Here is a 9,759-nt window from a genome sequence, read left to right as displayed (position 1 = left end):
CTTGGAGAGGGTCCTGCGGTGGAGCCTTAGACTACTGAAATTCTCTTATCTTCTCTTTATTTATTGAATGTTGCCTCAGCTTTGCCGAATGAAGATTCCTCAACACTTACGATTTTATTGACTAAGCCCTACTGTGCAGTACTTGGGAGTGTTTCTGCTTGCTGATGCTTGAGTGCTGGTGGAGAGTTATTTTTGGTAGTGCCGGGCTAGAGGCATGCTGTGCTGAACTCCAGCCCTTCTTCCAAGCACAGAGGGTCTGATTCTGCTCTCCTCCCATCTCTGTCATCCCACTGAAGCTCTGCCTTGGAGATGCCATCCTGGAGACTATTTCAGGGGGAATCTTCAGATGAGGGGGAAAGGGGGCTGGGCTCCTCCTTACTGGAGCTCTACACTGAGCTGCCTTCCTCCGTGCCCCTCCAGCACGGGTGTTTGGTGCTGCAAAGGAAGATGTCATTAATTTTCAGCCTAATGTCAGCTGAAAGGTTGACGTCTTTCTCCTGATGGCCCGCAGCCGTCTGTGAGTTGCCGAGATAACCGCTGTGTTGGTCAGCGCTGTGCGAGGTGTTTGCGCGGGCCGGTGGTCCGGCTGTGCACGTGGGCGTGATTTGCATTCGCTTTGGGAGCAGCCCCGCGAGACGTTATGCTGCTGCTCATAGTCTTTGTGCCACGTCGGTGACAATCTCCTGTCCCCCTCTGCAGTAATGATTAAGTGACTCTTGTCCGCAGTCTTGAGGCAAGCCCATAAATAAGCAAGCTCTGTTTTAAGTCGCGCTCCCGAAAAGGAGGCGGTCCCCGCTCTGGAGGCGTGTGCTGATGCTGCTCCTGGGGTTTAATGTGCTGTTTTCGATAAAGATCCTGCCCGCTAGAGACGCATCCGCCCCGCAGAGGCGGTGGGAGCGACAGCAGCCCAGGCGACGTGATGTGGACTGCGGGCGCTCTCTTGAGTTGTCTGCGCCAGCGTGGGCAGGTGTCCCCAGAGCCGGCCGCGGGGAGCCGGGGGGTGCCTCTACCGTGCTGAGCTGGGCTGCTGCTCCGCTGGATAGTGATGGGGACGGGGGGAGGTTAGAGGAAAAATGAGGAGAGGGAAGCAGAGGGGGTGGAAATGATGGTGGGCCCGCTGGCTGGATCCTTGCTGTGCTGGTGGGATCATGACGGCTGTCCTGGCAGGTCTCTGATGCCTAATAAAGGGTAAGCTCATTAACCTTTCCTTTGAAGGGAAGAAAACAGGGCTTCTTGCCGGTCCTCAGCTTCCCGATTTTGTGAAAATTGTCAAAACGCTGGGTCTGATTGAAAGCTGGAAAGGCACGTAGGGTGAGGAGGACCTTCAATAGGTGGAGGGTGCCGTCTCCTGAGAAGACGAGGCCTGGGGAACCAGGCTGAAAGGGAGACTTCCCTGTTCTAGCAGGGACTTGGGAATGAGGTGGAGGCCAAGAGAGATGAGGGGACCACGGATCTCTAGGCAAAGCATAGACTTGCTTGGGGGAAAAAAGACGTTAATTTTTTTCTTCTTTCGCATCTCCATCCCCCTTTCCCCTCAGAGGAGCCCATGCTTATTATGTTCATATATTTATTAGCAACCCTTTCAAATCTGAAGGCCCCCTTTCAGGGGACTGAAGGCCCCTGTGCGCCTTCGATGGGCTACCATCCTTGACTGGCTGTCCCACACCACCTCTTGCAGGGTCAGGCAGTTTGTCAGATGGGGCAGTGTGTTTGGGGGAAACTGTCACCTGCTTACTGTGTTGAAACACCGTACTGGCAGCTCAGGAGATGATAAGGCTCTTTGCAGCCTCTTCCAGTCTCTGAACCATTCTTGCCCTACGAGGTGCTGCACAGTTCCCAAGTCCTTGGTTTTTCATCTCAGCAAGCAGCTTGCATGTCTGTGATACTGTCCTTGGGCAATCACAGCTTTCAGCAGCGGTGTCATTCCCAGCTCCCTCAACTGCTGCACCCCGCTGCCTGTGCTGGCAGGGGATCGAGCTCTTTGCTGGCCTTTTCCATTAGATGGTGAAACAGGGCTGCAAGGAAGATCAGCGTGTTGACATAGGCCTTGCTGGTTCTCCGGCCTTTTCAGTGGGTCTGGGAATGTCCCACGTCCATGCATGTTGTGATTGTGAGCGCCTGATAAAGGCCTGTGGGTGCTCAGGGTGCCTTGCGGCACCGAGAGCAGGCGATGTGGAAACCCTGCTGGGTTCAACGGCTGTTTCAATCTGTCCTGTGTTGGAGAGGAACTGTGCTCGCTGACCTTATGTGCTTGGCTGCAGAGAGCAAAATACCCTACCATAGCAAACTATGTTCAGTTCTTTAATCAGCTATAGCAGAGCCTGTAACCTTGCTGGTAACAGCTTTCCGAAATGACTTCGCTTTATCATCCACGCTAAACATATTCTGCCCTGCAAAATAACGATGGGGGAGGCATCTCCATGCCTGTTCCTGGGAAAGGACGTATCCCTCTCTGGGGTGGTGGGCTGCGTGCTTAGGGTTATTCTGGCAGCTAAGCAGGTGTCATATCCTTAAGTGCATCATAGTTCTTTGGCTGGAATCGTTGAGTGCAACAGCAGTACAAATAAGGTTCGAGGACTGATGAGATGGTGGAGCTGGAGACTTTGATATGACTGTGCTCAAAAGTGTGCTTTTGTGGTCTGGACTTCTCTCTGTTCAGGCCTCTGCTTTTCCTAATTCAGCTGTTGTATTTATAACTCTTGTCCTCTAATTATAGGTGATATGTTTCTCAGCTTTCTTCTCTCTGAAAGTCGTCCGCATGTGTGATTAGCCCTACACCTCCTCCACGCCTGCCGTCGATAAGGAAGCAGGATGTTGTTTTCCTCGCCTTTTCCCTCCTTTCACAGCTGTAGCTTTCTTCGCCGCTGCCCTGATTAAGTGCAGAGTTCACCCGGAGGACAGAGTGACCAGGATTTGCAGGAAGATGGGTGACTAATCTCTCCTCTAACCAGAATCAGCTCTTTCCTTATTTATAAGGGCAAGCAAACAAGTGCTAAAAGCTTTGGACTTTTTTCTTCTTTCTTTCAAGAACTCTGTCCTTTCCGTCTCTTCTTGTGCTGCATGATGAAACACACTCTCCTGAGATGCTTCCTTAAAACGTGGTTTCCCCCAAAAGCTACTTCTGGGTTGGGAGCTGGCCAACTGGGCATGGACCCTGCTACTGCAGAGTGTATCCCAGCTGTAGGTGCCTGCAAAATGCAATGCCCCAAGCCTTGGCAGCTCCCTCCCTGCCTTTCCTGGTGTTTCTGCAAGAACTTTTAATGCTGATTGATTTTTCTCCCTGTCTTACATTTCATTGTGACTGTGTTTTGGGCTTGGGAAGAGGACCATGTGGAGTTCTTCCTGGATGCTCTCCATGGCATGGCTTCACTGAATAAACATCCTCCAGGCAGCTGTGAGGGTCGCTGTGTCCTGCGAGCTCACCTCTGTGGTCCTTCCAGAGGTCTCACTGTGGTGAATCAGTTTGAAACGTGCAGAAAGTCTCCACTGAGCCCTAGGCTGGATCTCATGGAGAGGGTGGTGGGAGCAAAGCAAGTCAGGCAATGGGGAGGTTTGTGATTTTCTACTCACTTTGGGGAGCATCTTTCCTGAAGGGAGCTATCTGGCATCTTTTTTCAGAGTCATATTTTAGGCTTGTGAAAGGTTATGCTTTAGTAAAGTTAATATCTGGAAATCTCTGCTGTTGCCTTCATAGTTTGCACTTTCAGCACAGTTCTGTGGGTGAATCTTACGGGCATCGGTCCTGCCCTTGGAAGGAAGCTGCTTTGGAAACATGTTTGTGTGCATCTTCCACATGGCTTGCTTATTTAACCTTTCTGCTCCAGAATAACCTAGAAAACCTCATAAATTCCTTCAGATGCTAATTCTGGCTATTCCCTGTGAATTTTTAACCAAGCGTCTGCTGGATGAGGATCTCCTGAAATGTATGCTTTGTAGTAAAGCATAACCCCATCACTGATGCTGACATGGGAGAAAAATGTATTCATTATTGTTATTATTATTGTTATTATTTTAAGGAAAGATGCAATCTCACCTCATGCATAAAATTAGTTTAGTGAAACAGCAGGAATAGGAGGGAACGTTCATTTTCCTGTGCTTGGAGGTGGAGCGAGTGAACAATTTCTGTTTCCTCTCAGGCCTGGATGAATGATATCACCTGAACAGCATTTCTCAGCTGAGGTGTGTCTATGAAGACAGCAGGGATCCTAAAATTAGGTTTCAGAAACTAGAAAATAAACATATATATATGTATGTATGTATGTGTTTGGTGAGCTTCTGAACAGCCTTGAGCAGCCAAGAAGGCTGAGGAGTAAGAATAATTTGAGAGGCTGTAGGGTAACAAATGAGTTTATGCTCAGGGTCTTGCAAATCCTGGAATGAAGGGAATACACTTCAGAGGGCAGAGGATCCATGTCACTCAAGCTTGGGTGCTCAGGGCCCGGGTCCTTGGCGTGTCCAGTGGTTCTGCATTGAGCTAGGGCTGTGGCTTGCTTCTCTCAAAGTTATTGCCGCTGCTTTTAACTACAGAGGTGACCCCAGGCAATGGCCAGCGTGCTGTTAGCGTTGCCTGCCCCCTCTAAAAACTTCTTTTGCTTAACTATCCAAGAGCTGGAAAAGAGAGATTAGGGTAAAAGTGACATTGTCACGTCAGGGTGTCCAAATGGTGGTGATGACAGGTTTGCGAGAGCTCTCATCCCCTCCAGCAGTCCCATCCTGCCTCGTCCTTCAGCCGATATCTCCTCGGTACCGTGTTATCCTGCCGCTAGTGGAAAAAATCCCGAGGGAGTTTTTTCGTTGAAAAATGAGCTTAAATTAGAACTTCCCTCTCTTGTGGAAGCAGTAACTTTGCAGAAATTTCGAACTATGAAACAATGCACCTTTGAAAGCAGGAGGATCTGCCCCTTGTGTTTGGAAAGGCCATCTTGGCCAAAAATCTGGGTCAGGCTCTGGCAATTTGGTGTATCAGTCCCAGCCATCGGACGAGGCGCCGTTTCCTTCATCTGGCCGGTCCCACGAGGCGCGAGTGCTCGTCGGCGGGGTGCTAGTCTGGATCTCTTTGCTGGCATTGATGTAGCTTTTCATGAAGTCTGGTAGGAGCGACATGTCTTTGAGAGCTCCGTTGCCTTGTCGTGTGTTGGTGAAATGGCTTGACTGAAAGTGGGGGCTTTTGGGTGAGAAAGACCGGTTCACAGACTGGATGTGAGCATACTGGAGGAAGTTACAGGCAAACTCATTTTATATCCATCAGTAGACATGAGGCAAGCCTTAAAAGCTGGGTTCTGTTGCATGCCTCCTGATTCCTTCCTTCCCTTGCAATTTGTGTTGGGGTGTTTACACTTCTTTTCTCCTCTTCTCTTCCCTCCTTCAGCTGTGGGAGATGGACACTTTTTAAAATATAAGGTGAATATTTTTCAGCTCATCAAATCCTCTCTGGTGGCGCCAGGGCTCTAAGAAACCCTAAAATACTTAGAGGGTGGTTCAGATGCCAACCCCAGGCACTCCCTCCTCCAGCTTCCCTTTAGCGTGATGGCTCTCTAACATCGTCTAGCCCTCAGGCTCCCTTCAGCTCTCTGAGTGCTGCTTGCTGCTTCTCACTTACAGCCCTTTCCTCTCTCTGAGTTGTCTTTGATCCTCTTCCATTTCCCAACTTCCCTGCATTGCTATTCTTTAACTCATTTCTCCACCTCGTTTCTTTTTAGACATCTCCTTGCCATTCTCCACACCTCCCTCACTTCCTAACAGCTCGCATGCCTCTATGTTTTTGTCTGGTCCTAGCACATGGCTTCTACTGTCAGCATCTTTCCGAAGGGACGCGTGGAAGCAGTCAACATCTTTTTATAACGGCAAAGCAAGTGCAGACACCGCTGTGAATGAGCTTCTTGTGCTCTGGGCAGGAAAGTAGCTCTGCTGGTACATGAGCAGAGATGTACTTCATTTTTTTTAACCTGCTTTTCTTCCTTCTCCCTCTTGCTTGGTCTTGTTGAGGCAAGTTGCTTTGCTGCGAGTGCACGTTTGTGGCTGCTGACGTGCGTCGCTGTGCCAAGAGATGGAAGCACTGATCCAGCTTGCTGCGTGACCCTGTGCAATGCGGCAGTGTGCTGGGCTGTCAGTATTAAGTTTGTCTCTTTAGAGCTCTCCTAAGCCAGGATCACAGGTCAGACTGAAGCAGAGAAAAACCTTGCAGCTTTTCCCAGAGCTCCTGCTCGGGGTGGGGGGGAGGTTCCCAGAGAGGAGAGGGACTTTTTAGTGACATGGGATCCTGAATAGAGCAAGCTTTGCTGGGAGATTTTATCTATTCTTGTAGCTAGCTCAGGTGGATTTTTATGTGATTAAAGCTGTAAATACTGAAGATGCCAGAATGTTTCTTCCTTGCTTGTAATAAGCAGCTTCTAGCTCTGAATTGCCCCAAAGTAATAGGACTTGCGGCAGACGTGGTGCTGGTGGAGTTCTGTTTGTGGGAGATAAGAGAGTCTAGTCTTGAACCGATTCCTTCAAACTGCACAGGAGGAGGAACGCAGAAGGCAGCTGACAGGAGAGGAGTCCCACCAGAACCTGCCTGGATCAAAATCCTTCAACACCTGCAAGAAACTCATCACTCCTCTCCTCCCTCATGCCTTATTTCTTTAAAAGCCTGATTTCTTGAGGCTGTTTGCTCAGTTCTGCTGCCCCGCTCTCTTCCTCTGCGTCTATTAACTCGTGAACCCGTTGGCCTGTTTCAGCTGAAGCTGACTCACAGGCGGTGGTGACGCATCGGGTCCTCGGAGAGCTGGTGAGAAGAGGGAGCTGGGCCAAGAAGAGGCACTGCTTGTCCCCCGCTGCGGGGAACGAATTCGGAGTGACCCAACCCCTTAATAGACATCAGAGAATCCACCCCACCTGACCCTGGTTTCTTAGCCACTGCTCGCTTTGCTCTCGCTGGGAAGCCGGGCACTGCTTTATCCCCTCTTTCCCGGTTAGCTGCCTGGTGCCGTTCGACGCGGCAGGGCAGAGCGTTTCGGCCGCCTGCGTTTACGCTGGTTTTGGGCAGGCGGACGCCACCGCGGCGGTGGGCTGAAGAGTTGTCCCCGCCGCAGCGGCAGCCGAGGCGCTGCTGGTTGCCGCATCGATCTCCTAACGGAAACAAACAAACAGGCCGGCTTAAATTCTGCACCGACTGTAAACCTTAGGGTTTTTAATTGGGAAATTGATTTTAAATCGAAGTCTCTTTAAAAATCTAATCAATGCCTTTCCTTTCTTCTTTAAAAAGAAAAAAAAAAGTCTTGCTCTCTGCCATGCTTCACTGGGCAAAAGCGAGGAAGAGCGGGGGAATAATTTTTGGCTGCATCTCTGCAGGATGCCCTGCTGATAACCTGGATAATATAATATGATTTTGGCCTTGATTCTGTTTCCTGGAGTATCAAATTCCTTCCAGGAGCGAAAGCTGTGCTGGCGATTCAGACCTGGAAGAGAATGTCTTTTTTAGTGGTGAGCTCAGTTTTCTCCCGCCTGTCAAAAGCCGTTTCTGAAGTTTCCATCGTGTGATCCAGCGGCTGCTTCACGTAAACCAGTCCGGGCCGTGCCGACCAGAGCCCGGCTCTCTTTCCTTCGAGACGAGAACCCGGATTTTTTAGGTTCAAAGTGAGAGATAGGACAAAAGGGTGAAAGGGAAGGATGCGCTCAGCCATCCTCAAAGCGCGAAGAAGACATGTCTGATTCCTTCTGCTTTTCTTTTTTCCTCCTCATGTCTCCTCAACGCTCACGATGTAAGCTCCGTCGGCAAGCCAAACCTCCAATTTCTGACCCAGAGCAAGTGTAGGACGGGGGGGTCGGCGGGACGCCGCGCTCGTTTGCCCGCGGCGTTCTCAGCTTCACGTGAGCCTCCTCCGGGCCGGGAGCAGCTTGGCTAAGCAAGTCAGCGTGCCGGGGGAATACGGAGCACCTATAGAAAAATAGAGCTGTCGGAAAACTATTCTAACCAGCTCTTATTCCGCATACTTAACTAGTGATTTTCTCCAGGTCACTGATTTGACTTTCTTTAAAACCTCGGCAGCAAACATGCATTGCCTTTTGCCTTTTTTTTAATTGACTTTAAGTGATTTAAACCATGGTAAACTTTGGCATCGTGCAGGCTGCTGTTACTTTAATCTTCATTCTTTTTATATATATAATTTAAAGGATGAATTAAACAAATAATCTGTTAAAAGTAATCCTTTTTTGTCGCACTCGATCGCTAAAGAGTGATGTAAAAGAAATTTTTCAGAGCAGGCCCTGCAGGGATTTTAACCCGGCAGCATCCCTGGGAGTCGGGGCCGCGCAGCCGACTCCCCGCCGCTGGTGGGGAGCGACCGGCACACCGGCTGCCCTCGCCTTGGATCGCGCCTGCGGCTCCCCTTCCATCCGGAGGTGGGTCTTCCCCCGTGAGGCTTCAGCGGGAAGGCGGACGGCGGCGGGAGATGGAGCTTTGCGTTTCCTATTCGCCCCCGTTCGCTCGCCTGTTGCGTGGATTCTCGGGTGTCTGCTAATGCGGTTGTGGCCACGTGGCTGCCTACTGGCTGGCTAAAACCAAACTCTTACGATGCGGTATGGACCTCGTTCTCCACCTAAAGAGGAGACCACGATGAGGAAAAGGGAGCCGGAGGCTTAGGTGGGCAGAGATGCACCTGGATAGCCGAGGTGCGTGCCCCAGTGGGGGCTGCTTGGGGCAGCAAAGCAGCGGGCCAGGTCCTTGCTCGTTAGGAGGTCAGGGAGCTAAAGTAAATGGCAGATGATTGGCAGGCTGAAAGGCAGGAGGGAGTGTTGATACGGTGCGCAAGCTGCCTGGGCAGGACTGCTCTGCGCTGAGCAGGGATGCTGGAGCCTGGAGGGAAGGGCTGGCGCTAGAGGAGGCACGAGCTGGAGACAAGATCATTGGGGATTCATATAAACCACAGTGTCGGATTCGATAAATCTGAGGGCTTTTGCATATTTCCATATTAATATATGAAAATTTTGTGAAGTGGCTTAAAGGCAATTGAAAGAAAAACAGGGCTGTCGGAGCTTGAGAAGTACCGGCAAATCTCCAACAGACCATTTAATACATACGTACGGGCTTGAAGAAGCTCCAGGTGGGCAGAGGACTTCTGCATGCAAATTCCTCCCCGGCTCCGCGTGCAGGAAGTGTGGTGGTGCCTTGGGTCCCTGCGACCGTGCTGTGTGAGGGGTCCTTTCAACCCAGCTTAAATCACACAAGGAAGGTGCTAGAAGGGCTGCGCGTGGTTTGGGTGCCCCCTCACTGCCTTGGTTAAGTGCTGTGACGTTTTGGGGGCGGATGGTGACGTGATCTATGCTTTCAGTACCCAAAGCGCCTTGCTACAAGGTGACAGCCGAAGCGTGTGCAGAACTGGGTGTGCAGCCTCGCCGCAGACAGCGATGCTCGTGTCAGACTGGACAGACCTCAGAGGAGCGGGGAGAAGGAATTGAACTGAAAAATCTGCTAATGAAAGTATGAGAGGAATACAAACGTGGTGGTATTTGTGTGTGTGGTCAAAGCCAGCGGCTGCGTTTCCGTTCAGGTTGTTTCATTAGATGCCTTGTCCTCCGTCTCTTGTGAGCATGCCCTTTTCTTTCTAATCTTTGGTTATTGGCTAAAACGGGAATTCTCCAACTCACTGGTCCGAATCACTCTCTCTGACCTTCTACCATTTAGCAAGTCTCTTGCCATGGATTAATTTGAAGAGGCATGCAGAGACTTAGCTTGATTCGAGGCATGGGACCCAAGGGGATATCTTGCCCCTTCAGGCT

The sequence above is a fragment of the Rhea pennata genome, chromosome 7, assembly GCF_028389875.1.
Source record: "Rhea pennata isolate bPtePen1 chromosome 7, bPtePen1.pri, whole genome shotgun sequence".
Lineage (NCBI taxonomy): Eukaryota > Metazoa > Chordata > Aves > Rheiformes > Rheidae > Rhea > Rhea pennata.
The sequence above is the reverse complement of the archived record's forward strand: the minus strand, read 5'-3'. Positions refer to the sequence as shown.